Consider the following 17,264-nt stretch of genomic DNA (forward strand, 5'->3'; position numbering starts at 1 on the left):
GCCCTTCCATCGCCGCCCTGCTGCAGCCCCCAGCAATTCCCCCGGCTGGTTCCCAGTTCTGGAATCTATCCCCAGAGAGCCTTTCTGACACGCACTGCGGGGGCCCCTCCACCTTCTGGCATGCCCAGCGTCTTGTCTCCTGGAGCGTGCTCCACTGGCGGGTCCTGCGGAGACTCTCTGCTTGGGGGCTGCTGTCCTAATCAGGGCCCTCACATGGGGGGAGGAAGGGTACACCTTACCGGAGGCCCTGGGGGGCCCAGACCAGACTGCAACCCCCATAACCCCCATTACAGGAGCGGGCCCTGGTCCTAATGTGGCCTGGCCGGCATGAAAACATTGCATTAATGTTGCTAAATCAGGTTAGACACGGATGCGGGTAAATCAATGCAACGCCCTGGTGCAGACAATCTTATTTCCCCTTTGCAGTGCTCCGGCTTAACTCAGTAAGAAATCAGCGTGAGCTAACTCCATATAAGGCGCTCTGAAACGGAGGTGTCTACACACAGGTTGCTCAGAGGTAATTAAATCCCTTTCCAAACGCAGTCATTGCACAGAAGCTCAGGGCTCTGAGACAGAATCACATTCATACTTATGCACTTTCCACCCATGAACGTTACAATGGCAGGTCAGTATTGTCACCCACATGTTACAGATGGGGAAACTGAGGCACAGGGCGAGGCCGTGATTTGCCAAGCTCAGCCAGCAAGTCAGCAGCAGAGCCAGGAATAGACCCGCATTCAGACTGGAGCCCTGGCCACTGAAGCAGTGCAGATACCAAGGCCCGGATCCTCCAAACATCCACACACACACTTAACTTTAAGCACGCGTGCAAGTGCAGGATCAGGGCCTAAAAATGCCCCTTGTTGCAAAGAAAACACCAAGATCCTGCAAAGGACTCAGGTTTCCTTGCAGCTGCCTTGTCTTTGCACAGCGTGCTGGGGTGTTGGCAAAGTTAGGGCACCACGGGGAGCAGGATTTGTATGTTAAGTGGATCGGCTGCCGACACAGCCACCGCTCTGATCAAAGGCCCCTTCCAGCCCGCAGCAGCTGGCGATCACAGCCATTGCCAGCTGGCCTTGCACTCTGGCGACGCTACGGATTCATCTCACCCACCACTGAAATGTGGCAGCGGTTGAACAGCTCCCAGCGCACTGCCCGGTTGTTTAGGACAGCGAATGAAGCGTGTCCTCTCCGGGTGACGCTGCAGGGCTGATTTTAGGGAGGCAGAATACAGGGACCTGGCTGGATAGGTGGACTCCCTCCTTTTGCAAAAAGTGCCCTGGGATTTTAATTACTTCATGGCTCATTCCAGCGCCTCCTCGTGCAGCAGCTCTGCCCTAACTCACCGGCGAGGAGAGGGGGAAAGAAAGCACTTCCTGGAGCATCTCTTCTTTTCCCCGAAAAGGCTCCCAGCACAGTACTGACTCCTCTGCTCCCCTCAGTAGAAATGAACAGGGGCCCCTTGTGCTGGGTGCTATACAAACATTTCTGAAGGTGCAGTCACTGGGGCAAAAACCATACAACCTACAGCCCCAGTGCTGCGGCCTGCTTGGGGGGGGTGGATCTTGGCACCTGCCCCGCTCACCACTGACTTCCCCAAAGCCTAACAAAGCTTCCTAGGAGAGCAGCCCAGAGCCTCGCCCATGTCTGCAGGTGACATCTCTCCCTGGGCCTGGGGGTAGCTTAGCAGGCCTTTGCGCTGGAGACAGTTGTGTTTGGCTGGGGGTGGGGGCTGGAGGCTGGTTTTGCTTACAACCTTGTGATCTCGGGGTGGGGAGGCAGATGAGGAATTGGCAGCACCTGTGGCGCTTGGCTGGGGCTGCCTGTGGTTCTGATCAGCAGCCTAGCACTAGGGGTATATATAGCTTCTTCTCGGGCCCTGCAGGCCTGCTGCCTTCCTGCTAACAGGAGTGGGGGCTGCTAGCATCATGGGGCTCTGGGAAGGGTTTCTGGTGGTGCTTGCCTGGAGCTCAGCTCTTGCTGCCCAGAGAGGTAAGTTTCCTGTGTGGTGATACGTCCTCTTTCCCCCCCCCGGGTTTGCACTAAGATCCAATTCTGATGCCAACTCGATGCCAACTCAAGGGTGGTTTTGTTTTGTTTTTTTAAACCTCTGCATTTGGGATTCTTGTTATTGGCCTTCTGGCTTTTGAACCTTCCTGGTGTAGCTGGGACATGTTTCAAAGCTTGTCTCAGCAACCACACTGTTTGCTTCACTCTCAGGGGAAGCTGAGACTCTTGGGAAATAACATGAATCCAGGGGTTGGTGTCTAAGGACCATCAAATGTCATCACTCTAGTTCTAAAATCACTAGTGCAGCCAGCACTGAACATTCAGAGATGATGAGGGTTGGGAGGGACCTCAGGAGATCACCTAGTCTACCCCCCTGCTCAAAGCAGGACCAACCCCAGCAAAATCATCACAGCCAGGGCTTTGTCAAGACAGGCCTTAAAAACCTCTAAGGAAGGAGATTCCACAGCTCTCTAGGTAACCCATTCCAGTGCTTCACCACCCTCCTAATGACAAACTTTTCCTAATATCCAACCTAGACCTCCCCCCCTGCAACTTGAGATTGTTGCTCCTTGTTCTCTCATCTGCCACCACTGAGAGCAGCCTAGCTCCATCCTTATTCTTTTCTTCTGCGACTAAACAAGCCTAGTTCCCTCAGCCTCTCAAGTCCTGTGCTCCAGCCCCTAATCATTTTTAAGACTCTGATTTGTCCAACAACCTTCTCCAATTGCTTTGACTATGCTCCTTTGATCTTTGCGATTCAGTTTGGAAATGCAGTATCCCTCCCCCCCCCCCCCCCTGCCCTGAAAATAGCTCTCAGGCTATTTCTAAGACTGGGCTTCTCACTCCTTTTTGTGGCATGTGAGCTACTGCTTGTGTTGGGAATAACCTCAAGCACGAACCTCTCTCCACCATGAGCTGCATCCAGTTCTGGATGATAGAGCAATGTTGCTTTGAGGGCTAATAAGAACTTGGGGCTGTCTCTGTCTTGGCCACAGAAGCATCTCTAACTGCTGCAAACCTTCAGCGCCCCCCTCTTCCCCCCCCCCCCCCCAAAAAAAAAAAAGCTTGGAAGGCCAGAGGTAGGTCTTGAAAGTGGCTTGTTTCCTTAAATGAGGCTGATGAGCAGTTGTAGGCTCTGAAAAAGATCCCCGGAAGTAATTCGGGTGAGGGGGGGCGAACTTAACGTAACAAGCACAATGGCATTTGTGAAAACTTGATATTGAAACACACCTACTTCCAAGAAGAGTGAAACCAACTGCAAGAATTCCTTCTAGTTCTTAACAGACAATGGCACTGAAGCCATGACCCATAGCTTCCAGGGCAGTCGTAACCTGTAACAGACAGACACTAGCACCTGGAGGTTAACAGCAAAAATTGACTGACTAGCTAACCACCGACTCCCCTGGCTGAGCCAAGGCTGAGTCCAGAGCAGTGTGTCTGATGTTTTTGCACAGTGGCCCTGCTACCTAGAGGGACTACAGGCGATTTGGGGGAGGAGATGGTTATGTCAAGTCTGCTCCCTCTCTTCTAGCACCCATTAACTCTGTATTCTATGAGTGCAATAAAACCAGCATCCACCTGGCTGTAAAGGTAGATCCCTTAGGGAATGGCCGCCTGCTGGATCCACAAGTCCTGCGCCTGGGCAGCTGCCTTTACTCCATCAGTGATCCTCTCAATGGCTTCCTGCACTTCCAGTATCCCCTGCAGGACTGCAGCTTCTCACGGCTGGTGAGTGAGAACCCGTGCAGGGTATGGCTTCGTCCCATTCTGCCCGGTGCCATCTGCTGCTCAGATGCCTCTGAACTAGCTGGCTTTGCTTTCACTGGCTGTGTGGGCGAGCAGCATGACCTGCCCTCGTGCTGGGGCGAAGGGTGTAAGAGAACGATCTCTCCAGCTACATGCTGACCTGGGCTGCTATCCAAGGGGCTGCTACCTGGGATTCAAAGCCTGATGCTCTTCCCTTGATTACTGCTTTAGTTCTGGGGAGAGGCTGGGTCCTGGCCCGTCGGCTGTGTAGTGGTATGTTGGCTGGCACCTAGAAGGCAGAAATGTTAAACTATGATGACCCTTGCCAAGTGGCTCTTGTCTGGCTGGGCTCCTGTCTGTATTGCCACTGTCTTTACTGGGCAGTGAGTGGTGCAGCATCTCTGGCTGGCTTAGGGGGAGGTGCTTGTTCCCCTGCCTTAGCAATGAACCCAGGCCTCTGGCTTTGCTAGGCTACTAGCTAGGTGAGGCAACTGGAACTTCTGCTAGTGCTGACCTGCGCCTTCTGTCTGATTCCTCCCTCTGCCCCAGACGTCTGGGAAGATGGTTGAATACTTCACGGACTTGGTCTACAGGCCTTCTTACGGCCGCGGCAGACACTACGCCACCCCCTTCGCTGAGAGGATAAACTGCACTGACTATGAGTAAGCTGCCGGCGCTTGGCATCGTGCTAGGGTCCCGAGGGACTGATGCTAACTCTCCAGGCTCTCTCCTGGGCTGCACAAAGGGCCCTGGAAGCCCATGAGCAGTGGCAGTGATGCTGGGGAGGCTCTAACCAGCCAAGGGGGTGAGGTGTCACTCTCGCTGTTGAAGGGAAGCTGATCACGGCACTGGAGGGAAGGAAGCACGTGTGAGACAAGCTGTGCTGGCTATTGCCATCTAGTAAAGCTGCCTTAAACCACTGGTCAAACAGCCCCTAGAATACCTCCAGGCCGCTTGGCCGGGGATGCGGGAGGGGTGGGACTGTGGCAGGCAGCCTGGATTACTGCTGTTTTCAGGGACACAGGACACCTGCTGCTCGTGTCACACAGCGTCTGTCTGGGGGCGGGGGCCGTTCTCTAACTGCGGACTGGCTGAAGGGCCCTGAGCTGCCCTCCTGTTGGGACATGTTCCAGTGACACTTTGGGGGCGGAGGAAGGGGTTTAAAACTGAATGCCCAGGGCTAGAGGCAAGTCGCTGGGGGTCTAGAGGCCAGGAACGTGGGCAGGCAGCCAAATGAGACTCCAGCTGGGAAACGGAAGCGAGTGACTCTGGCTGAGATCCCAGCCGTGGCTCAGTGGGAGGGGGCGGCCTGGGTTGGCGGTGGGAAGCAGAAGCCACTTGAGCATGACCCGCTTGTGTGGGGCTGGCTACCCTAAGTCTTCACAGCAGCACACGGGGGGGGGTGCTAGCGTGAGCTGACCCTGCAGACAGGCTTTCCGGGGGGACTCGGGGGGGGGGGGGTGTGCAAGCTCCCCTGTTGACCAAGGGGCAGCAGCCTGGCAGCTGCGTGGCTGCAGGTGGGGGTGACCTGAGCTTCCCAGTGCAGCTGAGGGTGATGCAGGCGAGTCGCTGGCCTCGGGCACAGCGCCCTCCTAGACACGCAGGGAGAACTCACCCTTCCTAGGGAGGGACTGAAATCTGACCCATGGATCCCAGCAACTAGGGTAACCCGTTCCTGCCTCTCCTAGGGCAGGGCGCTTGGCCCCCACGTACGTATCCTCGGTGACTGGCCAGCTGTCTGCCTCTGGAGTACTAACGTTCCTGGTGACCCTCATGAATGGTAACTACGGGGTGGGAGGTGTCCTCTGAAGTCCGACTCGCAGCCCATCCTGACTAGGCCTCCTGCAGATTCAGACAATGACCCAGAACCAGCCACAAGAACCTGGTTCCCTCCACCTCCACACTCCCTCTGAGACGGGGTCTCAGACCGTGGCCATCTCTGCTTCAAGGAAACAACTGAAGCAAAGACTTGTGCCCCTCCCATTCGGACTTGTCCCAGATCTTCAAGCTCACTTCAAAAATGCTCCCCTGGTAATACCTGCCCAAAGCATTGGGGGCTGGGGGAGGGTCAGCCTCCCTTGGGAGAATCCGTTGGGTGGGGTGCTGAGTCGCCCATCCAGGGTGAGATGGAGATGCCTCATGATTGTGAAAGGCATTCACAGGAACGCCCATCAGAACACAACCATCCCCACTTCTTCCCCAAAACCTGCATGCACTAGCAGAAGGCTCCTGGTGCTTGGAAGTCTCCTTCCGAGACTCGTACCACAAGTGTTGTATCAGTGCACTTTACGACAAACACTGACTCTTCTGTTTCCTTGCAGTGGACTTTAGCGCCCCGTCAGACTCCAAGGTCTTCTTCCTGGGCTCTCAGATCCATATCGAGTTTGCTGCACAGAGCGCCTTCCACCAGCCTCTGCAGATCTTCGTGGACGAGTGCACTGCCGCCCCAACCCCGGAACTTAGCCGGTCTCCCATGAACTACAGCATCATTGCAAACCACGGGTAACTATCTGCTGGAGACGGCAGCTCTGGAGTGCTTGAACGTCTGAAGTGGAGGAAGGTGTGGAACATGGGATTGGAGCAATCCCATGAGCATCGGCACTGAACATGTGGGGTTCTTAAGGCTCCTGCATAAACGCTAGAAACCTCTAGCTGTAACTAAGCCACAGAGAGCAAAGGTAAAGTAACACAGGAAACGGCTGGCAGACTGCTTTGCAGATGGTTGGCTGGGTCTCTGGTAACCACATGGACATGCTGGCACTAGTGTTAGTTGATCTGTCCAAAAGCCTTTGCTGTTGCTATGGAAGCTTTTGGGTATTCCTAGTTCTCTAACACGTCAAAGCTGTAAGCCAAAACCACTGACCTTAGGGGGGGAAGAGAATAGTGCCGTAGGTCTCTCCTATGGCCACACAGCTCTTCTGTCTTGTGAGCGGACAGTCTTGGGACCAGTGGGTTTAACTCTGTCTTCCTGTTCCAGGTGTCTTGTAGATGGTAAGGTGGCAAACTCCCAGTTCCTGCCCAGACAAACCCCTGAAGTGATCCATCTCTCCCTGCAGGCCTTTGAATTCGCAGGTGTTGGCTCTGATGTAAGTAACTAGATTCTGAGTTGGCTGCACAGTTTCCTTCTAGGGCGGCAATGCTCCTAGAGCAAGAGCTTGGATCCTTGGAATACAACTTGCGGATGGCTCACGCTAGGGCTAGTTAAAAGCCAGTCGTCTTTGAGTGGCTGAAGGTCTCTGCATCATAAACCCTTCCTGGCTTTCAGCTAGCTCTGGCATGGGGACACTGGTACATAGCTGCACTCCAACCGATACTTCGTGAGAACTGTGCAGTTCTCATCCAAAAACCTAGTGAACGGTGCTTGAGGACTCCCCACCCCTCATTCTTCTGTGATGGGGAGCAGTTCAACACCCCACAGTGTGCTTCTCTTAAGCCAGTGGTTCTTGACCGATTTACCATTGTGAGCCGGGTATGCAGCTCTGGTGTGGGCTGCAGCCACGCAATGGATCTGTGCCTGTATGTCACATGGGCCACCAGCAGGCCATGGGTTGAGCGCTGCCCATCTTCAGAACATACGAACAGCCACACAGGGGTCAGATCAAGGGTCCGTCTAGCCCAGTGTCCTGTCTGCTGACAGTGGCCAATGACAGGTGCTTCAGAAGGAATGAACAGAACAGGTCATCAGTGATCCATCCCATCGCCCCTTCCCAGCCTCTGGCCAACAGAGGCAAGCAAGTCCATGTTCCTCCTCCAACCACCCCAGGTCATTCCTTGCTCTGGGGCTGCAGTGTACTCCCCAGAGGCAGAAACCTAGGCACCTACAGAGCTCAGTGCAAAAATCTAGGTGCTGTGCGAATGTAAGCACCTACAGGTGGGGGCAGCCCAGTGGGGCTGGATTCTGGGATTTAGGCACTTAAAGGGTCAGTGAAAAGCCTAACTCCTCTTGTGAATGCAGCCCTTAAAATGCTGCAAATGCTTCACTATCTGGAAGCCCCACTACTTGAAATGCAAGCCTGCATCAGCCAGATTTGTCACTGAAATCCCAGTACATGGACTGCACTCGAGCAGAGTCGCTCTGCGAGTACAGCTTTCTCCCTCTCTGGCTTCCCCCACACCACCAGAGATTTCTTCCTGATGTGCAGTGGGGAGGATCTCAAGCTCCTTTCTTCTCCCCATTTCCCCCCAGATCTATCTTCACTGCCAGGTGCTGGTCTGGGACCCCAAGCTGATCATGGATCCCACAAGGAAGGCCTGTTCTTTTCACAGGGACACCGACAGGTAAGAGCGGCTGGGGGAGGAGGAGGAATTGCAGTTCTCTGAAAGTAAACCAGCTGGAGCGGAATCGGACTGTTCTGCAGGGGTCTGTCCCAGGTGACATGCCAGGCTAGAGGTAACGTCTGCAGAGATGCTGGCAAAGGACAGCCTCTGGCGTCTCCTCTGTGGGCAACCAACTTGGTTCTAGTGGCCACAGCAACTCTAGCTCATGATACCACTTGCCTCTTTGTTAAACCTTAGTTCTCCCACTACAACAAAATGCAAAGCCGACAAACTCTCGGGGCTACCTGACTGCTCTCTGGGATCATCCAGCTATGCTCCATTAGACTGGCAAGCCGACCATGGGAAACTACCTAGCTTCAAGTGCTGTGTCAATGTGACTTGGTGTAAAGTAGGACAGGGAAAGGCTGTGCACTAGTGGCCCCCCCTTTGTGAAGGTGGGAATGTGGCCCCTATAACTCTGGAACACAGACTGCGCTTGCAGTAGTGAAGTTGTGCCCTTGGGGACTGGGCTTGACAGCCCCTAAGTGTAGAGAGGCGGATCCATGTCTGATCAGCATCCAGGCCTGTGTCTGAGCAAGGCGGCGGTTCACGTGAATCGCTGGCCTCCCCTCCCTGGCGGCTAGCTGAACTTTAGCGGGGTGTCGAGCACCCCCAGGACTAACAGCCCTCATGGGCAGCGGGGCTGGAGCTCTTCACTTGGGCAAACGCCAACAGTGATGCGCTCGTGCTGCCACGACGCCATGAATTTTGTTTGGACACTTCAGGCTGGCTGAAGTTCAGCTGCAAAACCAGCAGCTGGCAAACCGAACTCTCGAGCTCTTTAAGGCTCCAGCTCCGTTCTGGGGGTGGGGCGGGTGGCTGCGTCCCAGGTCCTGTAGACGCTATACAGCTAGTGCAAGTGCAGACAGTCGTGTCACAGAGGTGGTACCTCGTGGCTTATAGACACGCTAGCTCAATGTGCACATGAAGCTGGGAACCTCACCCCTGCTCTGAGTAGCTGTAACCTAACAACCCCCCTGCTCCACCCATGCGGGTACCTCACAGCCACCCCAAATGTCCCCTTGCTGCAAGCCACGGTGCTCCATCCGCTCACCTCCAGTCCACACTAGCTCCACTCCGCTCGCTTGGCTGAAGAGTGGGCTCCAGTCGGCCGACGCTACCGGTCCTCGCTCCAGCCTAACCCCCACTGATCAATATTCCAGCGCCTCTTGCGAGCAGATGCTCGACTTTGCTCTAGCTCTCCCGAAAGAGCCTCAGTGCCCAGGTGAGTTAGGAGCTGCCTGGTGCCTGAGCGTAGAGACCCTGCAATAATCCCGTGGGACTCCGAGATGTCAGCGACCCACCAGTGATCCCCGTGCATTGCTCCTGTCCACCAGGTGGGAACTCCTGGATGACCCCGCTCGGAGCTCTGTGTGCAGCTGCTGTGACGCCCTCTGCCAGCCAGCAAGCTCTCGCCACAAGCGAGACCTGGAAGGTACCAGCTATGTGGCGGGGGAAGGGCACTGGGGGGGAGGACACTGGCTATGTTCTGGTTCCTCACTTGCCAATCTTTGACGGTCAGAGGAACAAGTCCGGCAGGCTTGGTTTGGAGTCTCCATCTCTTGGGTGGCCTGAAGTCTTTCGTTCTACTTCCATTTTAACATGGCCTCTGTAGCGTCTCACTCCTAGTGCAGTGGCGTACCGTGGGTCTCTGGCACCTGGGGGCCAAGCCAGCTTGTGCACCCCCTGCCTCACACATAACCCCCCAGGCAGGGCAGGAGGGGTCCTGGTGCTGCCCTCCAGCTGCCCCAGGGAGGCAGGGGTCTGCCTGGCTCCACATGCTGCCCCCGCCCCCACATGCCGCCCACCTTGCCCACTCCAGTCTGGTGCCAGCCTCACCCCAGGGGGGAGCAGGCCAGCCCTTCACAATGCCTGGAGGGTTCAGGAGTGGGAGCATCCACCCCTCAGCCTCCTGTGCCCCCCACCCATCATGAAGGGCTGGCTCGGCATCCTGCACTTACCAACTGCTCCAGCCCCGCAGCCCACTGCTGGCTCAGATGGGGCGGTCTCACCCCCTGGTCTGGGAGGGGCCGCCAGGCTGGCCTCTCATGATGGGTGGGGGGGGCTGGAGGGGCCAGTGCCCTGCGCCACCTGCATGTCATGAAGGGCCAGCCCAGCACCCCCTGCAGGCTGGTGCCCAGGGGCCTGCCCCCCCCTCGTCTCCAGATCACTAGATAATGGCGTAAACTGGTGAGAGCGAAGGGGAGAGCTCAGCGTCTCCTGAGCCAGCCGTGCAAACAAGCTCCCAGCCAAGCAAGCGATGCGCTCGCTGCTCAGTGTTCAGTGAGCCTGCGTCGGGCCAGAGTCTGAAGGCTCCATCTCCTTTTTTCCCCAAGGCTCTGCAAGGGAAAGCGGACTTGTCCATGCTGTTGTCGTGGGGCCCCTGAAGGTGCAGAAACCCTCGGCAAAGCCTGGAAGCTACGAGTGGGACTAAACAGCTCTCTGGCTCTCCAGAGTCACGCAGGTAACTAGCTCGTGGGCTGCAGCTTTGGTCCATCACAACCAGGCAACACCTGGCTACACGGGGGAGCCCTGAAGGGAGGGACCGGAGCTGGTACCATGGCAACGACACACCCCAAGAAAGGTCACAGGGGAGAGTTTGAACTGCCGGGCGTCTTGCTCAGACACCTGCTCACCTGGGAGGTGGTGATGGCCCCAACCCCTCCAGGCTTACCCAAGGGGCTATTGTGAGGGTCTGGCTCTCTGGGTGAAGACAGCGTCTCTCCTCAGTCCCAACTTCTCGAACCCCACATGCTCTTGTGTCCTTCAAAGAGGGTAGAGCCACCAGGCAGTCAGAGCAGGTGCTTGGCTAAAACGTGCTGCTGCTCATACACCGCAACCCCCTCCACGAGGCTGCCCTACGAGGTGGGGCTGGCCAAACGAGCCTGGCCTGCTCCCTGAGTATGGCGAGGGGAAGAGTCATTCCCACCCAACTTCCACCCCAGCCAGCTGTGATGGGCTCAGCGAAGCTCCCATGTGCTTCACACCTGTACCCCACACCTCAACGGAGGGTATCCCAGTAGAAACCTGGCCCATACTGTTGCAGGATGGAGGGCTTTGGGGAATAAGCTGCCTCTGTGTCCGGCTGCCTCTTGACTCCTTTCCTCTTGCAGGAGGGAAACCAAGCGTGATGCCACCTGCTGTTGGGGCCCTGCTGCTGGAAGTTGCCATTATTGCTGTGGTGTCCCTGGGTTTCTGCCTGTGCAATGGCCGTCACAAGGGACGCTGCTCCAGGACCAGTGGGGCTGGGGACTCGTGCACAGAGGGGCTGGTGACTGCAGAACAGGAGTGTGCAAGCACTGATGTAGATGTGGCATGAATCCAAGTAAAACATTAACAAATCCAGTTTGCACGTGCATGTGACTTGCAGCTCAGCTGGGAACTTCCAGGCCTTGGCGGTGGAAGGGAAGCAGCGGGTCAAACGCCGCATTTGAGTATCTAAGCATCTTTCTAGCTACTTTAATCTTTCTCTACTAATATTCCCTCGCCAGCCTGAGCCAGGGCAAGTCTGAATACTCCTCAGGTAAGAGCTTCACCCAAGCTTGATCCTAGGCCAGGGGCTCTCAAACTGGGGGTCAGGACCCCTCAATGGGTCCTGAGGTTACTATGGGGGGTTGTGAGCTGTCAGCCCCATGCATGGCTGACAGCCAGAGCCCTTCAGAGCTGGTAGCCAGAGAGCAGTAGCTGCTGGCCAAGGGCTCTGAAGGCAGCGCCACCCCCAGCAGCAGCACAGCAGTAAAGGTGGCATGGCGTAGGGGGGTCCTCACATTTTGGGGGGGGGGGGTTGTCACAGCCTGAAACATTTTCAAAGGGGGTCCCAGCAAAAAAGTGAGGACCTGCAGAGGCCAGGCCCTGGATGCTCCAGACGTTTCTTGCTGGACACGCAGCCCCTGGTGTTTCAGTGACTCCTTGAATGCACTGACTCACTAACTGGCTCTGCCAACAGTGAAATGGTCTCCAGCTCTGCCCAGTCCTCACAGCGAGCCAGGAGCAGGGCAGGGCCTTGGCTCTGTCTGAGGACCAATCTAAACGTAATGCACCTGTGTCTAATGCATCTGCCCAGCACTGGCAACCTCCAAGTGCAGGTGTGGAGCTGCTAAACCCAACTTGATTTCCTTTGGGAAAGCCTGCGTGTGACAATACGGGGCAAAGCCGAGGAGCCTCCCCGAGGTTCATAGACTGGGAGAAGCGCACACTTCCTGCGCGCTTTTGGGGGCGGGGGGGAAGAACCTGGCTTGGCGGCTCCAGGGGGCGTAAGTGTGACTGAGGCTTTCTAAGGATGGTCAGACTGAATTTGACCATGTTGGGGGTGGAGTATTTGTCTAGATCAGCTGGCTCCGGCTCCTGTTTTAAACACCTTATTTGTTTAAACCCCCTCAGCAGGCTTGTGTTCCAGTAACAGCCCTGGAGCAGGTTGTCCTCCCCCGCACCCTCCCACTACCCAGCTGCTGTCAACAGCAGTTCAGGTTGAATAACAAACTCCCCCAGGGCCTTCCTCAGAGAGATGGTGCCGGATAACTTCTGCCCTATTCCTAGCCTTGCAAGCCGAGGGCAGAGGCTGCCCCAGTCAGGCCCAGGCCTACAAGTATAGGGGGAGCCTGTATTCAAAGGCATTTCTAAGCCGCTTCTAAAAACGCTCTGAGCTCTAGTGGTTACTGCTCCATCACTCAGGGGAGGCACAGATGGGCAGTGACTTGGCTCAGGTCATCCAGGGCCCACTGGGCCGAGAACCCTGAGTCGTCAATCCTGGGCTCTAACTACTAGGCTACACTGCCTCCAGGTGCTAGGCCCCATTTCTGCTCAAACTCCCCCATGAAAGACTTGTCTGAGCCAAGCCTGAGTCTTCTTCCCATAAAGCCTCTGCTGTGTGCCCCAGGCAGGGTAGTGGTGTTACCTGCCTCCGTGCATGGGGCTAAATATGCCAGTGCAAGCATCCTCGCAGGGAGAGCCTGAAGACGCTTGAGTTCAAGGAGAAGCACAGCTGGTGGGTTTGCCCGCTGACTCCAAGCCGAGGCTGGGTGGCCCCCCGGCTGTTGTAGAGCAAGGTTATTGGTTGCTGCAACCTGGCTCTCGTTAAAGAGCAGGGAGGAGGACAAAGCAGCCTTTGCATGACCTGATCATAAAGGGGGACGAGTCCTCACTTCTGCACTAAACGGCAGGAATGTCCGTCTGTAACCTGCACAGCGTGATGCACCCCGCTGGCACTCTTTGTGACTTGGCTCAGGTCATCCAGGGCCCACTGGGACCTTTAACTTCCATCCCGAGAAGGCCCCTAAACCAGCAGTCGTCAATCCTGGGCTCTAACTACTGAGGAGGATCTCCCGTCCCCTGGGCTGCAGCACTGCCCCAGCCTCCAGGTGCTAGGCCCCATTTCTGCTCAAACTCCCCCATATCCAGTCTGGTCATGCTTTCTACACCAGTCATGATTGTATAGATCTCTATCCTGTCATTGTCGTGTTCCCCACCCCCACTTTCCCTTCTGTTTGCTCCCTCTTAGTTGCCTCTTTCCTAAATTGAACAATCCTAATCCTTTTAGTCTCTCCTTGTCTGGAAGCCATTCCAGACCCTTGATTATCTTTGCCTTTCTGTGAACCCTTTCTGGTTCTACTATGTATCCTTTGACAGCTCGGATGATGAGAACTGAACACCATATTCAAGGGGTGGGTGCACCATGGGTTTATACAGTGGCATTATTGAACCTGTTGCCTATTAATTTCATCAGATGACCCCTAGTTTTTTGTATTGGTGTGAAAGGGTAAATAACACTGCTCTACTCCTTGCTTTCTACACCAGTCTTCTATCCCTTTCCTAATGGTTCCTAACACACCATTAGCCTTTTTAATGGGTGCGCCTCCCCCACACCCCTTCTGCTGTTAAGACAGATGCAAAGAATTCATTCAGCTTCCCTGCAGGGGCCTAGTCTGCGATGAGTACTCCTTTTGCACCTTTGTCATCGAGTGGCTTCATTACCTGTGGGACAGGCTTCCTGCTACTGATTTAACATCAATAAATGTGCTCTTTGTGTTCGCCTTTTTATCAAGTTGGTTCTCAAATTTTTCCATGGACTGCCTGCCTCATTCTTTTACAATTTACGGGCCATAGTTTGTGCTCCTTCCTGTTTTTCCTCATTAGGATTTGTCTTCCACATTTTAAAGGACGCTCTTTGGCGTCTACCAGCCTCCCTTCCTCTGCTGTTTAGCCAGGGTGGCATTCTTTTGGTCCTCCTACCATCTTTTTTGTTTTAGGGGGGGAGGTATGGTGTTTTGAAGTCGTTTCTATGGCACTTGCATGTATTTTACCTTTGTAATAGTTCTTAATTTTCATCTAACATACATCCTCCATTCTCATGTAGTTCCCCTTTTTAAAGTTCAAGGGTACTGGGATGGGTTTTTTGGTAATTTCCACCTTACAAGGATGCTAAATTTAATTATATTATAGTAACTATTACCCAGCCCCCGACTTGGACTAGATCCTGTGCTCTACCTAGCATTAACTCAAGAATTGCCTCTCCCTTGTGGATTCCAGAACTAGCTGCTCCCAGAAGCAGTCATTTCTGGTGTCTAGAAATTGTATGTTTTATCCTGAACTGAAGGAGGAATTCAAATCTTGTGTTTTAAAATTTAATCTGGACATCTTCATTTTTTTCAGCGGGGTTTGTGGTGCCATGGGGCATTTCCCCTGCCTGATTACAGTGTCAGTCTTTACTCTTAATCTTTTACTAGTTGAAAACTTGCTGCTGGAGTTAGTTTAGTATACGTCTCCCTCCTCCTTCATGCAAGTCTCTACAATAAATGGAGAGGCATGTACCTGGCTTTGCTGTTATGCCAAAGGACAACAGACTTCCCCCCTTCATCTACTTGATCAGCCAGGTAGAGGATCTGCATGTTTAGATGCAGTATTTCCCACTGATCCTCTGTGTTACTTGATCGCTTCTAATAAAATGCCAGCCTGGGTAGGGATGCTTCACTAGCAGTCCTTTTCAGCAGGTGGGAGAGAGGAAAACTCAGGTTGTAGATTTAAAGCCTCACTCACTGCCCTTTAACTTGAGACTTTCATTATACAGTAGGGTAGGGTCACAGACCTTGTCTGTATCGTCCACACCAAGAGCAATATGCTGCCTCCAGGGAGAGAATGGGGTGTAGGGGGAGCTGCTTCTGGGGTGTGTAAACCTGTCCTCTGTGGGCTTTGCTCAGCGCTGACAGCAGCTCTCCATTATGTGACTCCAGGGCTTAAATGGGGCTGTCCAACCGCCTGAGGCAAAAGACTTACAACCTCCTTTTTAAAAACTAAACCACTATGTTCTTGCAGTAACCATCCCCCCCCCCCACACACACACCCCCATAATGCATCACTTAAATCAGAGCAGGCTCCTGGCCCCTCACTGCAGGGTAACTGACACACGGACTTCCAGGTGCCTTCATGCAGGCTTTGGTACCCCCAGCTTGTTACAGCGTAAATAGTGACTGTCAAAGCGAAAAGGAAAAGCCCCTGTGGCCTTTGTCATTGACGGGGGGGGGGTGTAATTAACCTAGGCGATGTACAGGAGCTACCCCAAGGAGCTGTAGTTTCCTAGCAGATAGAAATCCTCATTTCAAATACACTTCAGTCCAAAAACCATTTTCTGTGCCCTTCCATGGGTGGGCAATGAGCCCTTAGAGTGACTTCTGCTGAAATGCACCAATAAAGACGAATGAATGGCTGAGAGTTGTAGATGGGAAACGTCTTTGCTTTTTGTGGAGTAAGAGGACAGAAAGGGATTGTCTATGGTAGGATCCTAGCAATGCACTGAGATGCTATGATGGGAGCTGCCTTGTATACTTACTGGGTGAAAATTTTCCATCGAAGCTGTATTTTGATTTCTAGACTCACAGACTTTAAGGTCAGAAAGGACCAATATGATCATCTAGTCTGACCTCCTGCACGAGGCAGGCCCCAGAACCTCACCCACCCACTCCAGTACTAGACCCCTGACCTCCCACTGAGTTATCAAAGTCCTCAAATCAGGGTTTAAAGATGTCAAGGTAGAGCGAATCCACCAGCAAGTGACCCGTGCCCCATGCTGCAGAGGAAGGCGCAAAATCCCCAGCGTGGGGAAGTTTGATTTGTTTGTCTTTTTACTAACCAAAGTGAGTCACAAGAAGTGGCTGCTTGTTGCAGACTATGTCAATTGGTGTGGAAAAAATATGAGCATCCAAAAACCAGCTCATTGAGGGTTTTCAGCCGAAAATCAAAGTATTTCAGGCACAAAGGAAATATTTCCATTGTGCGAGGCCTCTGTGGTGCCTCCGGTCTTGTTCTCTATGAATAGGGTCCCCACCCAGACTACATTTCCTACATCCACCATGGCCAGGGATTCCCATAATGCACTGCTTCTCCTCACTGAAAGGCAAGCCCATGGTGCATCATGGGAGATGTAGTCCAACCAGTGAGCTGGGCCTATAGAAGAAAGGGGCAGCCTGAGGCACCAGAACTACCCCTCCCGTGAAGCGGCAGCAGCACTTCCAAATCCCAATATTTCAGTTGGGTGAAAAAAAGATACAATTTTTGGTGGGAAAATAAAAAGCATTGTGTGACCAGCCCTAACGTTTGAGCATATGGCACCGGGGCTGGAGACAGCCACCCAGGGAATAGTTAGCCTTGGATCTGGAATAGCCGCCGCACTGAATCAAGGGGAAGCCTGATCTGCTTGAACGGGAGCTCAGCCGGGTGGGAAGACAGGAGAGAACAGGCACCATCAAGGGGCATCTTCCAGTGCCGTGTGGTCCCAACGCTGGCTGCCGTGCAGTGATCATGCCAGCCTCTGGCTCTGGGCCTGGCCCTGTGGGTGCTGCCCTGCAGCCAACGCCCTGCTGTAGCCTGGAGGGGGGGTGCGAGGGAGGAGGAAGCCCAGACCCCCTGGCAGCAGCCACTCTCACGTGCCCCGTTAGGGATCGGGGGTAACAGGCACCTCTATAAGACAAAGCCCTGAATATCCGGACTGTCCCTATCCCATGGGGACATCTGGTCACCCTATTCCCCAGCAACTCAGTCGCTGCGGCAGGGGGCAGGCTGCCAGGCCAGAGAGGCAGCATCTTGGGATACAGCGGCCTACAGGACGCCTGCCTCCTGTCACCTCAGGGGACAAACGAGGGGCCGGGCACGGCAGACGGAGAGGTCAGGTGGGAGGAGAGCATAGTGCCAGGTCAGCAGAG

General features: G+C 54.4%; 1 pseudogene; it reads left to right on the forward strand.

The window, feature by feature from the left end:
- The first annotated feature begins 1,872 nt into the window (after positions 1–1,872).
- Positions 1,873–11,418, forward strand: LOC137154579 (zona pellucida sperm-binding protein 3-like; annotated as a pseudogene).
- The last annotated feature ends 5,846 nt before the right edge of the window (positions 11,419–17,264 follow it).

Source organism: Emydura macquarii, unplaced genomic scaffold, assembly GCF_026122565.2.
Source record: "Emydura macquarii macquarii isolate MOO-44397 ecotype Brisbane River unplaced genomic scaffold, CSIRO-AGI_Emac_v2 contig_1254, whole genome shotgun sequence".
Lineage (NCBI taxonomy): Eukaryota > Metazoa > Chordata > Testudines > Chelidae > Emydura > Emydura macquarii.